At 39.3% G+C, this 22,984-nt stretch overlaps 1 pseudogene; it reads left to right on the top strand.

Annotated features, from left to right (window-relative positions):
* Nucleotides 1-22,480, top strand: part of LOC149248108 (serine/threonine-protein phosphatase 7 pseudogene) — a 78,035-nt pseudogene extending 55,555 nt beyond the window's left edge.
* Nucleotides 22,481-22,984: the final 504 nt, after the last annotated feature.

The following is a 22,984-nucleotide window of genomic DNA, read 5'->3' as shown; positions in this document are numbered from 1 at the left end:
ATGGGAAAATGGAGAAAACCACTTTATGGTAGTAGGTCGCTCTTGAACATGACAGTTTCACTCCATCACCGTGACTATTTGGGTTGGGTTATTAGCTTGATGGTTACCACACCATTGGTCTATCATACCATCCATCACTTTGTTTTGGGTCAATGCTACCAATTCATTTCAATGTCGTTGACATGTTCAAGAGATGTCATTCAGTCAAAATTCATCCTTTGCAATACTATTAACCTTCATTTTCATGACCTCCATTCCTGAACCTTGTGTCACTAGTCAAATTCCATCTCTAAAATCACTACACTTGTTTCATGTCGTTGATGTGGTATACATCAAAGCCCTCTTGCAACAAGTCGCTTCTTGTCGATATCATCACATTATCCAAGAAGTTGACTTAGAAACACCATTCCAGTACCTTGAGGCTTGCATAAATCAATGGCAGGTTTCTCGCTTCTGGCGATAGTTGACATCAATGGCCTCTGACCAAAAGACTTTGTATGGTGTTCGACATCAAATCGTCCATTCACACTGTGTAGAATGTACTGCAGTACCTTGAGGATCATTATCATTGTCGGTGATTTCTATCGCATCTATTAAGAACTTACATCATTGACTGATAATCAGATTGTGTCTTCCCATGTTTGACTTTAGATCACATATTCACATGGTTAGACTTGTACTTGAGTTAATTATTGAACGAGATAGAAGACCTTGGATCTATTTTCATCCGTTCAGGCTGCGATTTTAGGAGTACTAAATCATATGTATAATGGCTTTACATTTATAATCATTCCAATCATGGGTCTATATTTGTAGATGACTATTTATGTACATGTAATGAAAGTTTATAAGCTGAGCATGGGTATGCCTTCCCTTAGAGATTCATGTAAAAAAAAAAAAAACATGATATATGTATTGTAATTGATGCAAGTCACCTTCCACTTCGATACCTCCTCATCATATCGTAAAGCATTTCATTCGACATTGGCATTTTTCTGACTTCATGCTCTAGGGGGCAGCGATTACAGATCCGTTGTGAACCTCCTCGAAAATTTTGCAAACTTTTGGGCTACTAAGTGGGCATTCTCCAAAAAATTTCTTATTTCTACAATAGGCGCAAAAAAATAGCAGCGGTTCTTTAATTTGTTCAAAAATCCTCATTGAAATATTACTTAAAATACCATTAGTCTGTGCTCAACAAGCTTATGGTATATCCAGTGATCATATGGATGAGTACATAGGGGGGTTCTTAAAACACCCAAGAAATGAAAAACCTTAAAAATATATGAAATATATGTAGGAAAGAAACAAAATAAAAAAATTGCAAGAGAAACTAGGTAAAGAGCAAACCAAAGTATAGTAGGTCAATAAGGTCTATCCCCTAAGTGCCTCCCAAAAAAAATGTAAAAATGTTGGGTGTATTATACGGTAGTCTAATGGAACAACATTTAATGTCAATCTGGGGTCCATGGACTTGGTGACACAACAATGGAAATTCCAGAGAGAGACTTTAGCAACCTACAAAAGAAGACCATAATTTGTCTAGAAATTGCTCATACCTTGAGTTCCTGCACCTCTTCTAATCATGCACTCAAAATTATTCATCATGGTAAACAAAAATCCTATAAATCAGAAGAATTTGAAAGAAAACCCTTATTATTAGCAATAAAAATGAAAAATTGTGTTTTCTAATTCCTAAATTCTTCTTCATATGCGCACAAATCAAGGACAAAGTTGGCAATTTGAAAATTGTGCGAATTTTGGGGTTGATTTGTCAATTTTCTTCTAGAAACTCACATGTGTGACCTGGGTGCATTCTAACTCATGTTGAGGTGTTAAAACATCATTTTTGACAAAAACCATCTCCATTTTTAGCCGAAATTATGTCAATCTATTAAAGACCCAAATTGGTACAGGTAGGAACCCAAGATTGGTGTAGGCAGAACCAAAGAATTAGTGAAAAATCATCAATGAGGGAAAGTGCATTTGACCTTGACCAAATCTTCAAAATTATCTTTTACAAGTGTAATCAATAGGCCACGTGGTGACTTCGTATAAGAACATCACGCATACTTTCTTCTTCATGTAGGAATCTTCAAGAGTGCAGGATCAAGGCCAACCATTATGCATTTAGTAATACATGTCTATAAAGGAAATTTGACCAATTTTTAGACTTGCATATGAAAAAATGATCAGTAATATTTATTTTAATGTTAAATCTTTTTTAAGCAAGGGAAACATGCCAAATAGTAAATATTTACTTTATAATGCACAAAATGACAACAATAACCCTAGGAACTAAATCAAAGCATGAGGGATTTCAGAGAAAAAAGTAATGTAAGACAAGACAAAATGGAGTCTTGACAAGCATATATACATGGGAACATAGGCCATAAAATATAACTCATCTCATCATCCTATATCATATACATCTAGCTCAACAACCTAAATATCACGATCCTCATACCCATTACATGGGCACTTTGGACTTAACATGTCATAACTCATCCCATTGGTCTAATCATTTGGATACTTCCAAAGGCACCCCAGACTCAATATCCACATGAATACATGTACAACATAGCGGGTAGGAAAGGGTATTACAAACATTATGCTACATAATCAATGTATTGTAAGCCTTGAGATCACTATGGGACCAAGAAAAGTCATCTTTATAACTTTTCAACAATTGAATAAAATAATTTCTCTTATATGGTGAGAAACCTAGGTTGAGGTTAAAATTTTGAGGGTTATCCTTAGTTGAAAGGTTAATCACTTTAGACTTCATCCTTGAACTATTTGTTTACAGCTAGTTTGTACTTTAAATCTATTTTGAGAATAAAAAAATTCTTCCTGTTTAACAACATATTTGGGAATGATATTTTATTATTTAGTTCCAAAATATAATGGTGATTTCTTGATGTCATAATCATTCTAATATGTTGGACAAATGTTATTATTTGGATGGACATTGGCCTAGTGAAGATATCTTCAAGTGTGTTGGCATTGATGCCTACAATCATGCCAAAGGGGGTTATTGTTGGACAATTGGCATTTCCTAACTGTTGGGTAGTTGGCATTGCCTAACTATTGGCAGGAGTGTTGGAATTGATGTTAACCAAACTACCATGGTTGTAGTAGTTCTCTGTAGAGAATCATCATAGTAGCAAGCTTATTGGAGAAGCCATAAAATGTTGACTATGGTGGTTGGAAGTTGAGTATTCCAAGCATAAGAAGAAGTGTCAAGGAGAAAAGTGCGAAAGAAAGTTTGTAGTCACCTTAGAGGTAGAAAATAAGCTCAAAGCCTACTTCAAACCTTCTCCATTGGGAATTTTTTTGAAGGAGATTTCCAATAGTGTGTGGAAATCTGAAAATGGCCTCTTGGATCAAAATTTATGGTCTATTGAAGTCAGGGTCGTGAAGTCCTAAGCAGGCCATATCAGAGCAGTGAAGCAGGCTATATTGGAGTTTGGAATATTGAAACCATGAAGGTCAGAGCATATCAATATATTGGAACCTAAATTTCATCGAAACATCGAAGGTCAATGCATATTAGATATAGGGAAGTCAAATATTGGAGACTGGGATATTCAAATATAGGAAGCTGGAGGTTATTGGAAAATTGGAAAGTTGAGGCCATCAGAACCTTGAAACTTCTTAACACTTGAAGTTATGATATATGTAGATATTGATTTTGATAAAATCGCCGAGGAATGTGTATCAGGATTAGAAAAGGACTTTTTTGCAAAACCAAGGTGTGTTAGGACCTCCTTCTCTCTCCTGTAGTAGGAGACATGGCAGAATGAGATTGGCTTCAAGAAGCTGGAGTGGCAACTGACGTCAGCAAGATGTGGTAGTAAGGTGGAGATATGTCAGCTTGCTTTAGAATTTTTGGGAGCCAAATGGGGAAACTCAGAGTGACACGTGTCACCACTCAGAAGGTGCCATGTGGAGAAGTGACAAGAGTATGATGTCATCTCTAAGATCAGTATATCGGAGAAAATTATATCAGAGGTTGAGGACCTCATAACTCTTGTGCAGATGTCACTAGAGAAAGTTATGATAAAAGGGGCCTCTGATATTTACAAGAATATGGTCGTGTGGAGATCCGAAGAACCAAGGGTGCATAGCAGTTAACAAAGGAAGATTGGCCCCTGATAGGAACATAAGACCTTAGCACTTAAAATCTAAGCTGCGGGTTACAACACCCAATCTCATGGAGGAGAAATGATAAGGATCTAAGTGCCATGGGGCTAAAGGCCAATCAGAACTTCATGATTTCGTAAGTTCTATTAATAAAAGTTACGATATGTGGAGGCTTTGATATAACACCATAGTGGATTATGAAGTTGACAGCCACAGGTTTCGTTCCTATGAGAAAGAAAATTACAAAGGCACTAAAAACCAAGGGGATAAGGGTATCGAAACTAAGTAATATTGTAATATCACTCTTGTATGAGTTATGATATGTTTTTGCTCTAATATGATAGTACAAAGGTGTATGACAAATGGATGAGTAGGCAGCAAGGACTGCGATCATGCAGAGGAGTTGGTCTCAGGAGTAATGGCGACTGTCAAAGATTGTTGGGTCGAGGCAGCAAGCACCATGATTTTTAGAAAATAATGTTGAGTCTGCCTTGAGGTGAGGTAATCAATATTTGTGCTCTGATGCACGCCCTAGTGAATTAAATCGATGAATGGGTCGGAAGATGAAGAAAAAATAAAAATCAGCTGAGTTGGTTCATGGAGTCAAATGGATGTATAGAATGATCTGAGACAAGGTAATGAGGAAAACGGTCCACAGAGAAGCCACATTGAAGTACAATGAAGTTGTTTGAAACCATGAATAAGATTGGAGAGCCTTAGTGATAGGAGTTTTGTTCACAAAGAGGAATGTGCTTGGTTGGAGTGTGTAGGTGGAATGAGAATTAATTCTTAGTATGAAGAAACAGTAAAGTGCCCATTGTCATGTTTAATGCAGTGGTAGAGACAAAGTCAGATGTAACAACAAAATGGAAGAGCCATGCCGAGGTACACACAGGGCCATGTGAATGAGAGAGATGATGTTCAACATAGGTATCATTGTGCAGTGTGCACTAGAGGAGAAAAGCAGAGCCCAGTTAATCAATATGGCGGATAAAACTTAGTAGAGTGATATGTGTGGAGAACTTGTTGCTGAGAGAGCATTGTTGTGTGTAAGCCTGAGGGAGCCACTTCTATAGAGAAAGGATGGAGAGTGCCTATGTAAAGGAAAGACCCTAAGAGAGTCAGTGTTTATGTGATAAAGATCGAAGGTGCATATGGTATGTGAAGAAGGTTGAGTGAGCAAGTGCTATGGTGTGTAAGGCTAAAAGGGCCTCATGAATAAAAGAGGTTGAGAGTTGACTATATGTTGTTGAAGAGCAGAGTGCAAAGAGGACTGTGTGGAATGTGTGTGTTGGTGAGTATTGTGAATGGAATAATGAGTTGTTGTAGATCGTGCAAAGGTATGAGAACAATAGTGATGCAAGGGGATGTCCTGAGCGACTATTGTTGATAAGAACATCGAGCTGTTGCAGATCAAGCAGAGTGCGGAGAGTGTTGTGTGGGATAAGGGCTGTGAAAATCAAAGTTTATTGCAAGCATAGTGGTTGCAAAATTAGAGAGAACATTGAGTTCCTTGTTGAGTGTGGGTTGGAGTATGTATACAGGAAGTTGGTGCTTCCATCTCTAGTGGTTCTTGAGAAGGCTTAGGGGTTGGTGTCTCCTGCAATTTGGTTCTTGCATAAATCCAATGAGTTGAAATTTGGTGCTTGCAACAAATCTGTGAAGTTGGTACTTCACATGGTGTTTCTGGTAAGCTCGATAGGTGTCTACAAAAAGAGGGAGTTGGTGCTTCCTACTAGTGGGTGATAGAAAACAATCAAAGAGAGTCAGTGCTTCCAATGAGTGATGGCTGAAAAAATAGATTGATATAATAAAGTAGGTGCTCTTATTTTACATCAATAACAAAAATAATTTTTGGTGGTTTTTTTTTGAAAGGGTTTCCACATAAAACCTTGTGTCTCATGTGTATGATGCTCATGTTGTGTGGGCTTGTATTTTTATTTCATATTGCTACTAGATTAAATGTTGTTCCTAATTATATGGATGGTTGCAAATTTTGAATAAGAAAAGTAATTTGGCATAAAGAATTGAAAATGAGTCTTAATACTGATTCACCCCCCTCTCAGTATTAACATTGTTTCCAACAATTGGTATCGGAGCCAAGTTCCTTCAAGATTAACTTAATCACTAGAAGGTAAATCAAAGGGACCAATGGTTAATAGAGTTTGGTTAACAACAAAAGGAGTTCCATTTTTAAATGGACCAGACTATGAGCTCTAGAAGGTGAGAATGGTAGCCTATTTAATGGCCCTTGATGTTGATATGTGGCTCTCCATATTGAATGGAGAAAAGAGTGAGCTTAATGAAGAAGCCTAGAAGATTACCATGAAAGGGATATCTAAGCTGGATGCTGATAAAGTGAGGCATTGTGAGTCAGCAAAGGAAGTACTAGACATACTACAATGTATTGATGAAGGAGAGAGCTATGTGGCTCAAGAGAAGGATGAAGAACCTTGTTTCTCTAGCAATGAATCAGAACATACAAAAATTGCTTCTCATCACACTCATGTTGATGATGAAGAGGTCTCGGAAGGGAGATAATGCTGGTTAGAAGGTAATATATTGTTGTGCGATACATGCAAAGAGATAGGTCATTCATTATCTATATGGTCATGTGAATCACTTGAAGATGCATCTAGTAGTTGTAATCAAGATAAACCCACTTTAGTAGCAATAGCAAATGAGGGATCCTCTCAAGGAGAAGAGAGTACATCCCATGAAGAGAATAGGGGTATCACTAAAAGTGATGAAGATGGAATACCCCTTAGACCTGTGGAAGACTCCATGAACACATAGATGATTCTAGATATCTGTGATGACTCAGCTAGCACCTTTGATAGTGAAGAAAAGGATCTAGATGAAAGGATATTTTTTAGAAAGAAAAGTTTGTCTTTGCTATAAAGGAGAGCAAGGACCTATCATAGGAAAATATCAAGCAAGTGGAGCATTAGAAAATTTATGAGCTTGAGAATGGAAAGTTGAGAAAAACAATAGTAAATCTTAATTCTCAACAAGAGGAGGCTAGCAGGCTAAGTGGCATGTTGACCAATTAGCTGAGTGAGAAGGAAGCTTACTATGAGAGACTACAAAATGAAGTAGTTTGATTGAGACATGAATTAGAAAAGTCAAATAAAGAGTTGTCTCAATATCAGAATCTTGAGGAGAGAAAGAAAGTTTTGGATGAGATGCTTGGCAAGAAAATATTCCCTCTCATCAAGGCTAGTTTGGGTTTGAAGGAAAATCCAAGCTCCAAGATTGTGAAGGCTGAAGGGTCAACTATCCAAGTAAAGGTAGTTCAAGGTTCCAACAACAACAAAGTAAGGGAGGTGATTGGATAGAAACAGTAGCAAGTAGAGCAGCAGAAGAGAGCTAGGAAACTGCAAGAAAGAGTGAAAGGCAACAATGCAAGCTATCATGGAAGGCACATGAAGAATCAACAGAGGTACTTTCCTCCTCAAGGATAGAGCCTTTAAAGAAAAGGTAACCTATTTCATCAGAAGCCTTTTTATGGGTATTGTTTTTCTTGCAATAACTTTGGACATAAAGCCATAGAGAATAAATGTCATGCAAGAAAACAAGATGTGTTGGGAAGAAGCAACCCAAGGATTCAAAAAGAGGGTAGGAGAAGGCATGTTGGCCGCAATAGGAGTTTTGACAAAATAATTGTCAAGAAAAGTAACTCCTTTGCCCCATTCTTGTTGGAAATAATACTGAGAGGGGGGGTGAATCAGTATTATTAGATCAGATAAAACTTTTCAATTTCATACTCAGAAACATATACGCGACTTCAGTTAAGTGAGCCCGCGTGTACACGCGACTGTGTCTAATGCAACTAGCGTATATCCAGAGATCTTATGATTCAGTTAATCTTATCTTCAGTAAATGCATCAGAACATTATTAAGCATATTAACAGTAAACAGGTGCAGTATAACAGAACAGATCATCACACAAAAGCCACACACATGAACACCATGATATAAGGTGGAAACCCAATGTGGGTGAAAACCACCTGCTGCAATTTGTCTCTTTCTTCTTTAATGAGAACTTCTTTTACAATGTACTGGTGCAGTCCTTTACCAGCACGCAGGCTACAACCTGCAGAGGGCTACAACCCTCTTAGCTCTTGTACTAGCCGATCCATTTACTAGTACGTAGGTGCCTACCTACAGAATGCTTCTTTACTCGTTTTCCAGCTGCTAGTGGAAGGGAGCTACAACCCCCTGGCTCTTGTACTGGCTGATATGTTTACCAGTACGTAGGTGTCGGCCTACGAGCTACCCGGGACCACGTTTCATACATTTTCATACTGGATCCATAAGACAATCATCATTGTAGTACAACCTGCATCATTAATCACTGAAACACCCAATTCTGAATCACTGTAACCCTATCAACAATAACCAGACAATCATAGCAACAACCAGATCCAGCTCCATATTAAAATATCATACTTCACATTGTATACGCTACTTGGATGAACCCAACCTGCGTGTATACACTCTTTTACCAAAACCAACTCGCGTACAGATCTATAAATTCAACCTTAAAACTCTGCAGCTATATCAGACATCAAAACATACCCAGATCATAATAATAAACATGCGTCAGTAGATCTAGTCTATCCAGAGTCAAACCATATGAAGATAATCATTCCAAGCCTTGAGATCTCGTTCCATCATTCATCATCCTCCACATGGGTGAAACCTTGGTTCAGATCACCAACCCATAACCAGCACTTGGATCACACACTTTCTCAGATCTTCATCACTCACCCTTGCTCCCTTTGGCCTAGTGATCTTCTCCTTATATAGCCTTAGGCCTTGCTCAATACCAAGAGCCAAAACCATAGTAACACAATACCATCAACCTCGAAACTAGGGATCGACACGTCCGTCGAGACACCATGGTCCAAAACCATAGGCACAACTTCCAAGGACTAACTGCCACTGACCAAAGGTACGTTTTCACATGTACGCGCTTTTACTGAATCCAACCTGCGTGTACACGCTGATTCTCCTTGCTAAACCTGCGTATATCTCTTTCTTGTCCTGCTGTACTGAGATCTGTCCACTAGTTAAGTTGCCATCACCTGTACCAGTCTCTGAGCACCTGTACCAACCTCTGAGTGAGTTTCCATCAAGGACAACACTTGAATCATAATGCCAACAATCTCCCCCTTTGGACTTGATGGCAACCACCACACCAAGTCACTCTCCCCCTTTGACATCAAGGGCAAAGGGTGGACCAAGATATTCTCTTCTTTGGTATACCTTCTGCTGTCCATACTGCTGTCCATACTCCCCCTGAGTACATGCTGAAATCTCCAAATGTGCTCCCCCTTTGTGTATGCCAAAGTGTACCAATCTATCCATCCTGCTCTTGCTGAATTGTGCTGTTCATGCTCCCCTTGACTGTAGGCAAGATCTGCAAAAGATGTTCTTCAAGAAGAACAAAGACTTATACATCATAGAAGACCTTCCTATCACCAAAAGACTCAACATACATTCATCACCCAACCTAGTGGGGATATACCAATATTGACTCATCCACATAACCATGTGAAGATACATGATAATACATGAACATTTCATCATTCATCCCAGGCATAGTGGGGAAACCAACATAGGCCGTTACATGACCTTGACATCATAAAAGAGATACATGACATAGTGATGAAATATCTAGACCAAGACTTATGAAAGCCACCAACAGCATCATGATCTGTACCATAAGCATCAGCCTGCAATACCATTCCTAAACAGTAAGATGTATCATTTAGCTTCATAGACTTTATCAACACCTTCTAACCATAATGCCAACAATGCATTATTTTGAAGAATATTCTCCCCCTGAGTGTAAGCCAACCATGTCTGAACCATTTCCTGAGTTTGTTCTGCTCCCCCTGAGCCTGAGCCAACCATGACTGAACCTGGGTCTGTTCTGCTGCCCTTTCTCCATATACGCGACTTTGCAGCCTGTAACTCGCGTATATACGCGGCTTTCCTTCATGAAACTTGCGTATGAGAATTAGAAAACTGAAGTTTTACACCTTCAGCTCCCCCTGAGTTTGTTATGTCTGTGCTGTGCTGAGTACCCTGTGCTGTGCCATATTTTTCTGACTGAACTTCCTTTTTCTTCCATATCTTCAAGCATGTTGATGATTTCTTCTTATCATGAGCTTTGTTCCTGCAATCTCTTGCTTTATGTCCAAACTTGTTACATGCATAGCATCTTACATGTTTCATATTCCTCCTATAGCAATCAGCAGCTTTGTGGCCAAGCATATTGCAAGAAAAACAATATCCATTAAAGTACCTCGAATGTGATGATCTTTTTGCATGATGGTCTTGAAACCTTCTTCTTCTACATATGGCTGCAACATGTCCAAGATTATGACATACATAACATTCAACATTATTCAGTGGAGGAAATAATCGTCTATCACGTCCATAGTTAGGAGTAAAGAATCTTCCTTGAGGAATTTCTTTCCTTGGTTGTTCCTTGTTGGGCATTTCAGATTTCTCATTAGAGTTTCTTGCTTCACCTTGTGAACTAGATTCACCTTCAACATATCCACGAAAACCAAGACCAGTCTTGATAGCAGGAGATCTTTGACTATGAAGAATATCATCCAAGACTTTAGTACTATCTTGAAATCGTAAAAGCTTATCCTTTTCTTCTATTTTACCTTTCAGGATATTTACCTCAACTTGATGTTGTTCTTCCTTTTCAAGACATTGCTTCTCCAAGGTCTCTTCAGCTTTCCTTCCTTCATCCAACTGATGCCTTAGTTTGAGGATCTCGTTTTCTTGCTCTTTATTCAGTGCTAGCAGCATTTCTCGAATTCTGGAGGCACATTCTAACTGATCTTCTAATCTGATGATTTCTTCCTTGAGGGCATTCTCCCTTTTGCTAGGTAGATCTTGTTCATCTATGATTTGATCTGATGCTTCATTTGCTTGTCCATCTTCAATCTGAGGTGCTTCAGGATCTGAATACTTGCTTCCACTCAGCAACAGGTTGTCATTGTTCCTTTGAGCTGTCTTCTTCTTCTGACGTGCTTTCTTCCCCATTGTTCTACGAATCTCCTTCAAGCGATCAAGCTTCTCTGAAGGACCTGCTCTGATACCAATTGTTGGAAATAATACTGAGAGGGGGGGTGAATCAGTATTATTAGATCAGATAAAACTTTTCAATTTCATACTCAGAAACATATGCGCGACTTCAGTTAAGTGAGCCCGCGTGTACACGCGACTGTGTCTAATGCAACTAGCGTATATCCAGAGATCTTATGATTCAGTTAATCTTATCTTTAGTAAATGCATCAGAACATTATTAAGCATATTAACAGTAAACAGGTGCAGTATAACAGAACAGATCATCACACAAAAGCCACACACATGAACACCATGATATAAGGTGGAAACCCAATGTGGGTGAAAACCACCTGCTGCAATTTGTCTCTTTCTTCTTTAATGAGAACTTCTTTTACAATGTACTGGTGCAGTCCTTTACCAGCACGCAGGCTACAACCTGCAGAGGGCTACAACCCTCTTAGCTCTTGTACTAGCCGATCCATTTACTAGTACGTAGGTGCCTACCTACAGAATGCTTCTTTACTCGTTTTCCAGCTGCTAGTGGAAGGGAGCTACAACCCCCTGGCTCTTGTACTGGCTGATATGTTTACCAGTACGTAGGTGTCGGCCTACGAGCTACCCGGGACCACGTTTCATACATTTTCATACTGGATCCATAAGACAATCATCATTGTAGTACAACCTGCATCATTAATCACTGAAACACCCAATTCTGAATCACTGTAACCCTATCAACAATAACCAGACAATCATAGCAACAACCAGATCCAGCTCCATATTCAAATATCATACTTCACATTGTATACGCTACTTGGATGAACCCAACCTGCGTGTATACGCTCTTTTACCAAAACCAACTCGCGTACAGATCTATAAATTCAACCTTAAAACTCTGCAGCTATATCAGACATCAAAACATACCCAGATCATAATAATAAACATGCGTCAGTAGATCTAGTCTATCCAGAGTCAAACCATATGAAGATAATCATTCCAAGCCTTGAGATCTCGTTCCATCATTCATCATCCTCCACATGGGTGAAACCTTGGTTCAGATCACCAACCCATAACCAGCACTTGGATCACACACTTTCTCAGATCTTCATCACTCACCCTTGCTCCCTTTGGCCTAGTGATCTTCTCCTTATATAGCCTTAGGCCTTGCTCAATACCAAGAGCCAAAACCATAGTAACACAATACCATCAACCTCGAAACTAGGGATCGACACGTCCGTCGAGACACCATGGTCCAAAACCATAGGCACAACTTCCAAGGACTAACTGCCACTGACCAAAGGTACGTTTTCACATGTACGCGCTTTTACTGAATCCAACCTGCGTGTACACGCTGATTCTCCTTGCTGAACCTGCGTATATCTCTTTCTTGTCCTGCTGTACTGAGATCTGTCCACTAGTTAAGTTGCCATCACCTGTACTAGTCTCTGAGCACCTGTACCAACCTCTGAGTGAGTTGCCATCAAGGACAACACTTGAATCATAATGCCAACAATCTCCCCCTTTGGACTTGATGGCAACCACCACACCAAGTCACTCTCCCCCTTTGACATCAAGGGCAAAGGGTGGACCAAGATATTCTCTTCTTTGGTATACCTTCTGCTGTCCATACTGCTGTCCATACTCCCCCTGAGTACATGCTGAAATCTCCAAATGTGCTCCCCCTTTGTGTATGCCAAAGTGTACCAATCTATCCATCCTGCTCTTGCTGAATTGTGCTGTTCATGCTCCCCTTGACTGTAGGCAAGATCTGCAAAAGATGTTCTTCAAGAAGAACAAAGACTTATACATCATAGAAGACCTTCCTATCACCAAAAGACTCAACATACATTCATCACCCAACCTAGTGGGGATATACCAATATTGACTCATCCACCTAACCATGTGAAGATACATGATAATACATGAACATTTCATCATTCATCCCAGGCATAGTGGGGAAACCAACATAGGCCGTTACATGACCTTGACATCATAAAAGAGATACATGACATAGTGATGAAATATCTAGACCAAGACTTATGAAAGCCACCAACAGCATCATGATCTGTACCATAAGCATCAGCCTGCAATACCATTCCTAAACAGTAAGATGTATCATTTAGCTTCATAGACTTTATCAACACCTTCTAACCATAATGCCAACAATGCATTATTTTGAAGAATATTCTCCCCCTGAGTGTAAGCCAACCATGTCTGAACCATTTCCTGAGTCTGTTCTGCTCCCCCTGAGCCTGAGCCAACCATGACTGAACCTGGGTCTGTTCTGCTGCCCTTTCTCCATATACGCGACTTTGCAGCCTGTAACTCGTGTATATACGCGGCTTTCCTTCATGAAACTTGCGTATGAGAATTAGAACACTGAAGTTTTACACCTTCAGCTCCCCCTGAGTTTGTTATGTCTGTGCTGTGCTGAGTACCCTGTGCTGTGCCATATTTTTCTGACTGAACTTCCTTTTTCTTCCATATCTTCAAGCATGTTGATGATTTCTTCTTATCATGAGCTTTGTTCCTGCAATCTCTTGCTTTATGTCCAAACTTGTTACATGCATAGCATCTTACATGTTTTATATTCCTCCTATAGCAATCAGCAGCTTTGTGGCCAAGCATATTGCAAGAAAAACAATATCCATTAAAGTACCTCGAATGTGATGATCTTTCTGCATGATGGTCTTGAAACCTTCTTCTTCTACATATGGCTGCAACATGTCCAAGATTATGACATACATAACATTCAACATTATTCAGTGGAGGAAATAATCGTCTATCACGTCCATAGTTAGGAGTAAAGAATCTTCCTTGAGGAATTTCTTTCCTTGGTTGTTCCTTGTTGGGCATTTCAGATTTCTCATTAGAGTTTCTTGCCTCACCTTGTGAACTAGATTCACCTTCAACATATCCACGAAAACCAAGACCAGTCTTGATAGCAGGAGATCTTTGACTATGAAGAATATCATCCAAGACTTTAGTACTATCTTGAAATCGAAAAGCTTATCCTTTTCTTCTATTTTACCTTTCAGGATATTTACCTCAACTTGATGTTGTTCTTCCTTTTCAAGACATTGCTTCACCAAGGTCTCTTCAGCTTTCCTTCCTTCATCCAACTGATGCCTTAGTTTGAGGATCTCATTTTCTTGCTCTTTATTCAGTGCTAGCAGCATTTCTCGAATTCTGGAGGCACATTCTAACTGATCTTCTAATCTAATGATTTCTTCCTTGAGGGCATTCTCCCTTTTGCTAGGTAGATCTTGTTCATCTATGATTTGATCTGATGCTTCATTTGCTTGTCCATCTTCAATCTGAGGTGCTTCAGGATCTGAATACTTGCTTCCACTCAGCAACAGGTTGTCATTGTTCCTTTGAGCTGTCTTCTTCTTCTGACGTGCTTTCTTCCCCATTGTTCTACGAATCTCCTTCAAGCGATCAAGCTTCTCTGAAGGACCTGCTCTGATACCAATTGTTGGAAATAATACTGAGAGGGGGGGTGAATCAGTATTATTAGATCAGATAAAACTTTTCAATTTCATACTCAGAAACATATGTGCGACTTCAGTTAAGTGAGCCCGCATGTACACGCGACTGTGTCTAATGCAACTAGCGTATATCCAGAGATCTTATGATTCTGTTAATCTTATCTTCAGTAAATGCATCAGAACATTATTAAGCATATTAACAGTAAACAGGTGCAGTATAACAGAACAGATCATCACACAAAAGCCACACACATGAACACCATGATATAAGGTGGAAACCCAATGTGGGTGAAAACCACCTGCTGCAATTTGTCTCTTTCTTCTTTAATGAGAACTTCTTTTGCAATGTACTGGTGCAGTCCTTTACCAGCACGCAGGCTACAACCTGCAGAGGGCTACAACCCTCTTAGCTCTTGTACTAGCCGATCCATTTACTAGTACGTAGGTGCCTACCTACAGAATGCTTCTTTACTCGTTTTCCAGCTGCTAGTGGAAGGGAGCTACAACCCCCTGGCTCTTGTACTGGCTGATATGTTTACCAGTACGTAGGTGTCGGCCTACGAGCTACCCGGGACCACGTTTCATACATTTTCATACTGGATCCATAAGACAATCATCATTGTAGTACAACCTGCATCATTAATCACTGAAACACCCAATTCTGAATCACTGTAACCCTATCAACAATAACCAGACAATCATAGCAACAACCAGATCCAGCTCCATATTCAAATATCATACTTCACATTGTATACGCTACTTGGATGAACCCAACCTGCGTGTATACACTCTTTTACCAAAACCAACTCGCGTACAGATCTATAAATTCAACCTTAAAACTCTGCAGCTATATCAGACATCAAAACATACCCAGATCATAATAATAAACATGCGTCAGTAGATCTAGTCTATCCAGAGTCAAACCATATGAAGATAATCATTCCAAGCCTTGAGATCTCGTTCCATCATTCATCATCCTCCACATGGGTGAAACCTTGGTTCAGATCACCAACCCATAACCAGCACTTGGATCACACACTTTCTCAGATCTTCATCACTCACCCTTGCTCCCTTTGGCCTAGTGATCTTCTCCTTATATAGCCTTAGGCCTTGCTCAATACCAAGAGCCAAAACCATAGTAACACAATACCATCAACCTCGAAACTAGGGATCGACACGTCCGTCGAGACACCATGGTCCAAAACCATAGGCACAACTTCCAAGGACTAACTGCCACTGACCAAAGGTACGTTTTCACATGTACGCGCTTTTACTGAATCCAACCTGCGTGTACACGCTGATTCTCCTTGCTGAACTTGCGTATATCTCTTTCTTGTCCTGCTGTACTGAGATCTGTCCACTAGTTAAGTTGCCATCACCTGTACCAGTCTCTGAGCACCTGTACCAACCTCTGAGTGAGTTGCCATCAAGGACAACACTTGAATCATAATGCCAACAATTCTTAGGCCATGTTTAAAGCTAAAACTATGGAAATTTGGGGCACAAGAGAGCCATATACAAAAATGAGAAGAAATGGCATGCTCCTCAGCATACACATGCAAATCTAGTAGCTCAAGATTTGAAGGCAAAAAGGAAGAAAAGAGAAAATGAATACAAGTTTGTCTTCAGTTATCAACATCAAAAGAGAAAGCTGGAAAGAGGAGGAAGAAATAAAAAGAATGGTCCTCATTATCTTGTAGTAGATCCCCTTGTAAGGAAGAAAAGCAACAATATAATTTGAGTGAAGAAAGAGGAGTTGAAAGAGAAGGTTCCACTATCCATGTGCAGCCAAGAGAAAGCCCAAACATGGGAAAAGAAGAAGCTGGAGAGTAAAGCTTCTTTTAGGACTCAACCATTGAAGGTATGGAAGAATAAAAATGATGATCTGCTCAGGGGGAGTAAATTATCTATTTCTCTTCAGTGAAGGAAGAGAATGGCCTCAAGGGAAGCCTAGTGAGTTGGATGCAGGAAGAGAAAAGAATGAAAATAAAGGTGCATCTGATTGATGAAGGTATGGTCATGTTGTCTTGCTGATTACAAGAATTAATTGTTTTATTTTGAATATATCAACATTGAAAAGTAGAGGAGGAGTGAAATCAACATGATTTCAGGGAGAGTACACAACAATATATTATGTTGTGGGAAGAAGAAGATGGTGTTGTAGTAGAATTGTGGAATGACAAGAGGCCCACAGTGAAATTAGGTCCACAAGATTAGTCCCCACGCAGATGCAAGAAATTAGTTGCAAGAGATTAGAGATCATTAGCTCAGGGAGAGCTGGTTTGATAAAGTAGTGACAAGCAACAATTGTCAGCCTCAGAAAGGAAGATTGCTGAGCAAATGAAAGGTTTGCATCTTGGATGAAATACCCTTACTTCATTTAAGTTGTGAGTTTGATTATTCTTAGAGGTCTTGTCTTCATAAAGCACAATTGGTGAAATATTTTTTGTCCCTTAACCCTCAATTGGTATCACTATGTCAATTGGTAGTGTTGGGTTCAGGTGGAGAAACCTTTTTGTGTATTTGGAAGTTTCTTTTTGAGAAAGAAGTATTGGAGTTTGCTTGGTAGTGTATCCAATTTGTATCATTTCTTTTTCCAGTTCAATTCTTATTAGTTGAGTAGCAATCCCTAGTGTTGAAGTATGATCTCAAGGGGAGAAGTGGAGATGCTCAAATGAAATGAGAACAGTCTCGGAAGAAGGAAAAATAGTGAAGTGTAAGCATAAATGAATCATCTTTAATTGGTATTTGCAACAACATAAATACCATGAGCAGTTTAATTGGTATCAATTTATTTTAATTGGTAAAAAAGATGCATTAGTGGAGACAGTACTCAGCTAGCAACCATAAGGTGTCCAAAATTGAAGGCATTCAAACCATAGGCAATATATGTTCAGGGGGAGCATATCACATATGCCCAATTTTTGGAGTAGCAGTAGTGATGGGTCCTTGAAGATATGTCTATAGAGCATAATTCACATCAACAGTTAGATCCTTGGTCATTGACAACCAATGATTGCATGGGGGAGAAGAAACTGCTTGTAGCCCTTTTCCATTGATGTCAAAGGGGGAGAGAATTATTACATGAGCTATGATGACCCATGTAGAGGAGATAAAGCCATTGGTGGCTCATGCAAGAAGATGTGTGTAAGAAACATGAGGTTTGGCCATCAAAGTGAATATTAGGATGAAGTGTTGCCATCAATGCCAAAGGGGGAGATTTCTGGAAAATTGGCATTATCTGGATGGCCAGTGGCCTAGTGAAGATATCTGCTAGTGTGTTGGCATTGATGTCAACAATCATGCCAAAGGGGGAGATTGTTGGATAGTTGGAATTTCCTAACTGTTGGGAAGATGGCATTGCCTAACTATTGGAAAAAGTGTTGGCATTGATGTCAACTAGACTACCATGGTTGTTGTAGTGCTTTGTAGAGAATTATCATAGTAGCCAGCTTACTGGAGAAGACATAAAATGATGACTATGGTGGTTGGGAGTTCAACATTCCAAACACAAGAAGAAGTGTCAAAGAGAAAAGTGTGGTAGAGATTTTGTAGTCATCTCAGAGGTAGTAGATGAGATCAAAGTCTACATCAGACCTTATCCATTGGGAAGTGCTCTGAAAGATATTTCCAACAGTGCGTGGAAATCTAAAAATGGCCTCCTAGATCAAAAGTTATGGTCTGTCGAAGTCAGGCTCTTGAAGTCCTAAGTAGGCCATATTAGAGCAAGATATATCGAAGTTTGGAATATCAAAACCTCGAAGGTTAGAGAATATCAAGATATCAAAACTTGAAGGTCATCAAAACATCTGAGGTCAGTGAATATTAGATATAGGGACCTTTGAGATTGGAATATTGGAGCATCAAAGCAGATGATATTAGAGGTCATGATATAAGGATATCAGAAGCTAGAGGTTATCGAAATACTAGAAATTTGAGGCCATCAGAACCTTAGAACTTCTTAACAATTCAAGTTATGATATATGGAGCTGCCGATATTGATAAGATCGCTGAGGGATGTGTAGCAGGATTAACAAAGGACTTTGTTGTAAAACCAAGGCATGTTTGGACCCCCCTCTCTCTCCTCTGGTAGGACACATGGTGACTGATGGGCCTCCAAATTAGACATAATTAAGGCCCATGTGACCATCCTTCAGCACATTAAACCTCTATTTTTGCATTAGATAATGTATTTTTAACTTCAATATGTTAATTAGGAAGGTTTATGGATAATTGAATATTTGTGCTTAATATTAATTATTTTGGTGGAATATTATGAGAATATTGGGCACATTATGGAGATTTAGATGAGGAGATAATCTAGGGACCAACTCCCTAATAAACAAGAATCAATATTAAATAATAAATCAAAAAGATATTATGGAATTATGGCACACATTCTGGAGCTCCAATGATTGAGAAAATTTAGGAATGTGTTCCCTGCCATTCAATGCAAATTCCTAGTATTGGGAACAAGATCCACTAATCAATGGATTTTTGTTGGGAAAGATTCCTCCTTTCATGGGGGTGATTCTTAATTATTTTTTATAAGTACCAAGTCTAATTTTCCTCTAGGAGTGGATTTTTCTTAGTCTTCTTGTGGAGAGAACTCATATTTTTACAGCTCCATTGTCATTTCTTGCAAGGATGTAATTGTATTGACGGAAATAATGAAGATTGGTGCCATGTTCAACTTCTAAATCTTGCTATCCTTCATAGGACTCTTATTTTCCTTTGGCCTAGCCATACCAGGGGCCTCAGAGCCCTTTTTTGTAATTTTCTTCTCTTCTTTTCACTTCTTATTCACATGCATCTCTCGTTCTTGTTTTTTTCTATTTATGTATTTAGTATTGATGATTTCTTGTTATAGGATTGGGTTAAATTGTTGAATTAAGTTATTTTGTAATATCACAAGAATAATTTCATCAATGGAACATATTTGGAAGGCCATAGTAATAATTGAGCTACTTGAATTAGTTTTCTTATTCCCAAATCTAGATTTCTGGAAGTCCCTTGTGGCAAATAACAGTAAATTTCTACTATTTTTTAGAGCATGATAACGAGATTCAATCGAGTTGATTCCACTTGCATTACATCCAAAAAACATTCTAGTTAATAAAAAAAATTACCCCATTTCATTTTCACTTGATTAGGTTAGGCATTTGATAGATTTACTAGCTCATTAGTTCTCAAATTTCTAGATTTTAGACTAGTAATTTTCTGTTATTTTTTAGCATGGGTTAACAAAGGTATTTTTGAGTGATTCCACTTGGAATGGAGACCTAATACATCCTATTCAATAAAAAAATTTGTCCCATCCAATTTTGATTTTATTTTCTTGGTCATTTGGTGAATTATAGTTTCCTATAATAACTACAGGATCTCCTATATCAACCTTCCAACATGTATATACTTGCCCAGATTCGCTCAAGAATCTTGGTTATTGTCCCTTAAGGTTGAATAAATACCTCTAGGTTCTAAATCAATGATTAGGTAAGATTAAAGACCACTTAGGACTTGCCTCTTTACCCATGCAAAAATTTTCAGCGATTTGGGCTAATGGACGATTTATGAAATGGATAATACAATGATGATTGCCACATCCAATGAACTCTGTTAATGGACCTAAAATATTTGAAATGTAATGATTAAAATTTACTTTATGAGATTTACTTTATTCAATTAGAATAGGTTTATTTCCTTGTATTTTCTTTCTTGCAATAGGTTAATGTTTCCATTTCGAGCATTTCATTTTCTACAATTAGTTTAGGATCTGATTTTATTACATTCACTCCATCACATCATGACATCAAAAGAATGACACATTATATGTTGCACATACAGTGCCGATACCTCTTAAGTTTTTACGAACCCTGGGCTGATAATTAAATTTGGTAGCCTTGGGAGTTGTAGCATTCTTGTTGCAATACCAAGGCTCATCACTTTTTGGTGTCGTTGCCAGGGAGGTGTCAAAGTATGCATTGTTTTATTCCCTAGTTGATTCATTTCTTTTTACTTTTTGAAAAAAAAAATTTGCATTAAGCATATTTCATTTCAAAATAGAAAAGTTCATTGCATTAGTGTTTTCATTCAATCATAAAAACAAAAACAAAAAAATTCTAACACCAACCCACCCCCCATTTGATCACGTGGTGCAGTAAGAGCCACATCACCATCCACTTTTGTAGATAGAAGAAGAAGATATGGAAAATAATGTAGAAGAAATTGATGGAGATGATGACAATGAGGAAGATCCTCTCCGATTTCCCATTCAAGATATTGAGATTAGTGTGCATATGAAGAACATCCCTCCATCTTTTCTTCCAAACTTCCATGGTATGAGGTCAAAGGATCCATAAACCTTTCTCTTTGAATTTTAAATTGTTTGTATATATTATTGTTGGGTAGCGGAGGGCCCGCGTAAGGGTTTTGGGGCTTAAAGCCCAAAATTTTGGGTAAAAGTATGGTAAAAGCTCTGCGAGGTACAAGAAGCACGAATTGTAATGAGTCAAGTCAAAGGGTTTCCCACCAGAAAATAATGTAAGAAAATAGAAAGTGAGTTGGCCTACCCATGGTCTGCAGACCATGGAAATTTATAAATAGAGCAAGGCTCTATGGTTAGAAGTCAGTTTTTGGTTTTGATCTTGAATAGTATGGGTTTATGAAGGCAATATTCTCTATACATTTGTAAGTCTGAGTCAAGGGTGTTGGTAGATAGATAGAGTCTCTACAGTTGTGTGCGCAGAGGCCTGGTAGAGTCTGCAACTGTGTGCACGGACTCTTGCAGCTGAGTGCGTAGGGCGGATCTGGTTGTATTGATAGAATATAAATAAAGATAAGAAGTTATGAAACATTTTGTGTTTTATTGCGAATCTATCAGTTGCTTGTGTTATAAATTTATGCACTGCCTTTCTTAATTATGATAGCGCGCATTGGGTTTTCTTGTTAAATGTTTTCTTAAAGACTATAAGAATAAGATTAGATCTGTAATAAATTCATTAATAAGAAAGCACATTTGTGCGGATCTATGCGGAAGCTCGACACCAGTACAGAGTGGTGCGAGGCCACAGACCAGTTTGAAACCCCTCCAGACCACATCAACACATCCCAAGGGTGCAGAAACTTGGTTCCAGCACCCTCCCCTACTACTTTAGGTGAGACTTCAGTCCACGCTCTGCGGACTGTTGCCGAAAGGGCTGGTAGTGTGGGATTTGTTTGGCTAATAACTCTTCCAAACCTGGGTTAGGCCCCAACAAGCCAACAAATGGTTCTATTGCCAAATCCCTAGCACAACAGAAGCAAAATGAATAGCTTGCTGAGGAAGTATGGGCGTACCGAGAAGCAGTGCACCGCTGACAAGGAGACAATAGGAGAGGCTGCTACAACAAAATATGACAGCAGCGCGGATGTAACTATAGAGCCGAAAATGGGTACTGTGACGGAAGGTGCGGAGCCTAGCACCATTAGTGCACCCTTAAAAAGATTGCGTCTAACAGAGCAGACAAAAGGCCAAGGCATCCAAGCTGGATGCGGATCCTATCACACTAACTAAGGGTGACCTAGGTGGCATTGGGGATACAGTGCGCGAGGCTACTAGGGAGGCGCTCGATGAAGCCATGATAGAGCAACATACTGTGTTGGGGGTGCTCAGGACGCAGCTGCAGGAACTTCAAACAAGGGTCCCACAGCTGACTGTGATAGCTGCCCATGGAGCTACGGGTATGGCCGCAACTAAGCAGTTGCTGTAGTCCAAAATGGCTAATACCATCACACTTTCAGTCGGAGCATTGACAGCAGATAACGCGGAAGATCGAGCCATGGTAGGCCAAATTTCAGGACTTGGAATAAACTTCGCTACCCTTCCGCGAGAGGTTTTATATCGACTACAGGATGGCGCAACATGCAAGGGAAGGTTGCGCGGTACAGCTACTTAGTGAGCAACGAATTAACATCGAGCAGTTGAGCCTCCAAAGAGATGAAGTAGTAGCACAGAATCAACAGTTGGAGAAAATTGTGTAGGAAGCATGTTGTTGTGCCCTGGAGCTCGAGATCATGACAGAGTTACCTGTAGGCATACGGATCCACAAGTTGGCCAGTGGGTTCTGTGAAGCAAAGGACGAAGCCACGCGGATCTAGTTGGCCCTCAACTTGCAGATCACCGAACTGAACCTGAAATCACAACCCTCTACACCACCGGAGGTCACAGAGCAGCGAAGAGGCATCATTCAATCTGGGGGGGAAACAATAGCATG

This window comes from Pinus tabuliformis, chromosome 7, assembly GCF_031772625.1.
Source record: "Pinus tabuliformis cultivar Carrire ecotype Pingquan chromosome 7, CPIR1, whole genome shotgun sequence".
NCBI lineage: Eukaryota > Viridiplantae > Streptophyta > Pinopsida > Pinales > Pinaceae > Pinus > Pinus tabuliformis.
Note: the sequence above shows the minus strand (reverse complement) of the source record. Positions and strands in the feature narration are given on the sequence as shown.